At 46.3% G+C, this 2,859-nt stretch overlaps 1 pseudogene; it reads right to left on the reverse strand.

Annotated features, from left to right (window-relative positions):
• Positions 1-792: 792 nt before the first annotated feature.
• Positions 793-1,749, reverse strand: LOC150020252 (ribose-phosphate pyrophosphokinase 2 pseudogene; annotated as a pseudogene).
• Positions 1,750-2,859: the final 1,110 nt, after the last annotated feature.

The raw sequence follows: 2,859 nt of genomic DNA on the forward strand, positions 1-2,859 counted from the left end.
GATGATAGGACAGAAGGTACCCCAAGAACTGTCAATCTGGGATAGACAAAGGCAAGCAGGAATGTGACAGTGCAGAGACCACCTCAAAAACAGTTTCCAGATCACACCTATCACTGAACATCATTTTGGAATTTTAGAACATGACATATCATGTAGGTGATAGTTATAATATGTAAGTGGTAATAAAAAAATACTGAGCTACATGGCCTCTGATATGTCTAATGCTTACCCCAAAATGTATTAAAGTTCATCAAATTTGGTACAAATCAAACAGAGTAAACAAATTGATTGATTTGAAATCTAGCTATTAAAATAAAATAAAATAAAAATTCATGGTACTGTAAATTTTCTAAGGTTTTCTTAAAACAGCTCATTCTATACATGGTTTTACTCAAATGTCCACAGGCTTTATCATTTTATACCTCCATTGAAGTCTTATCCTAAAGCCACCTTTGGCCACCCTGAAATATACAAATTGCCAACTTCCACAATGCAGTTATATACGTGGCCTCAAAATACTGACAGGACAAAGGAAAAACTCACCTATCAGAGCAAGTCAAGATGACAAAAATATTTCTGATTTCGGACAGTTTACAGATCAAATAACCACAATCCTCCTCCAAAACTGGAAACAAATGGTCTTGAGCTATAGAAGGGAGAAACAATGGATCTTGGAGATTCAAAGATCTGATGCTTTTGTGTTCTAATGGCTGAGTCCTAAAGCTAAAAAAGTCAGATAAAAAGCACACTAGTCAGAAGCCAGCTGGCTTGCTCCACGCTCCCATCCTGGATTTACACCGGGACATGTCTGAACAGGAAAGACACGGATTCACCGTTGTGGGTCCGGCGGATCGACTCAGCCAAGATCATCGAAATGTCAATAACCTGGATCTTGGAGCAGTGGCTCATGCTTTCCTCTTGTGGAATAGTATTTGTGACAACAACAGCCTCAAAGGAGGCACTATTTATTCTGGAAATGGCTGGCCCAGAGAAGATCCCATGGGTGAGGATCGCATAAACTTTGGTGGCTCCGGCCAAGAGCAGCTTGTCCGCAGCGTGGCAGATGGTGCCACACGTGTCGGCCATGTCATCCACGAGGATGGCCACGCGGTCCTTCACGTCGCCCACCAGGACCATCTGATCCACTTCATTCGCCTTCTTCCTCTCTTTGTGAATCAAGGCAAAATCCACGTTCAACCTGTCTGCGATGGACGTGACCCTCTTGGCTCCGCCTGCGTCCGGGGAAACAATGATGCAGTTCCTCCAGTCCGCGATGTTCTCCCGAATCCACTGCAGGACGGCGGGCTCGGCGTACAAGTTATCCACCGGAATGTCGAAGAAGCCCTGGATCTGAGAGGCGTGCAGGTCCATGGTGATGATGTGATCTGCCCCCGCAACCGAGAGCATGTTGGCCACAAGCTTCGCGGAAATCGGAGCACGGCTGTTGTCCTTTTTATCTTGGCGGGCGTACGGAAAGCAGGGGATCACGGCGGTCACCCTGGCGGCCGACGCGATCTTGCAGGCATTGATCATGATGAGCAGCTCCATCAGGTGGTCGTTGATCTGCCCGCAGCCGCTCTGGACGATGTAGACGTCCTTCCCTCTCACGCTCTCGCCGATCTCCACGCTGGTCTCCTGGTTGCTGAACTTCTTGGTGACCACCTTGCCCAGCTGCAGGCCCAGCCCCTCAGCCACGCGCTGGGACAGATCCAGGTGCGAGCTGCCGCTGAAGATCACAATGTTGGTCATCTTGAGACTGGGTCGGTATGTGGACGGGTATGTGGCAGAAATGGAGGCTGCGGTGGCTCTGCAGGCTGCAGCGGGAGCGGAAATGCACGTCTGATGCGCAGGCTGAGTGCAGGCGGAGGAACCAGCCAGGAGTGGCCTCAAGAGGTGGAGCTGAGGGAGGCGGAGCTCTCATTTACTCTTTTTTTTTTTTTTTTTAAATACCCAAGTCTAGAGATAATTCTCTCATTTTTAAAAAATATTGATTTGTTTATTTTATTTTTAGAGAGAGGGGAAAGGAGAAAGAGAGGGAGAGAAACATCACTGTGGGATTGCCTTTCACTTGCGCCCCAACTGGGGACCTGACGTGCAACTTAGTCATATGCCCTGACTGGGAATCGAACCAGCAACACTTGGCTCGCAGGCTGACGCTCAACCCACTGAGCCACAGCAGCCAGGTCTCTAATTTACTTTTAATAGTTAAATGTTCTTTTGAAAATAGCAAGTTCAAAGTCTAATGGATTTTTCTTTTATTAATCCAATTAATTTATGTAAATATTGCTCTAGAATAAAGTGATGAAAAGCAAGGGCCTACAACCAAGATTACTCTATCCAGCAAAGCTATCATTTAGAATGGAAGGGCAGATGAAGTGCTTCCCAGACAAGGTGAAGCTGAGGAGTTCATCATCACCAAGCCATTATTAAATGAAATGTTGAAGGGACTTAAACTTAAGAAAAGAAGATAAAAAATATGAACATTAAAAAGACAACAAACTCACAACTATCAACAACTGAACCTAAAAAATAAAAACAGAAACAAACTAAGCAAACACCTAGAACAGGAACAGAACCATAGATATGGAGATGGTATGGAGGGCTGTCAGTGGGGAGGGGGAAGGGGGAGAATGGGGGAAAAGGTGCAGAGATCAAGAAGCATAATTGGTTGCCACCTAGTAGTTATGGATTGAATGATGCTTTTTAACCCTTTTTGCCAAATCTGTTGCCCCCAGAACACAACAAGGATGCCAGCCTGCTAAACCAAGCACGCCGTTGTCCGGAGACAGCCAACTGACCTGGAGTCTGCATGATCCTTCCCCATGTGGGAAGGCCACCCTCCCCTCCACACCCCCACTC

Source organism: Furipterus horrens, unplaced genomic scaffold, assembly GCF_987537825.1.
Source record: "Furipterus horrens unplaced genomic scaffold, mFurHor1.1.pri manual_scaffold_2, whole genome shotgun sequence".
Lineage (NCBI taxonomy): Eukaryota > Metazoa > Chordata > Mammalia > Chiroptera > Furipteridae > Furipterus > Furipterus horrens.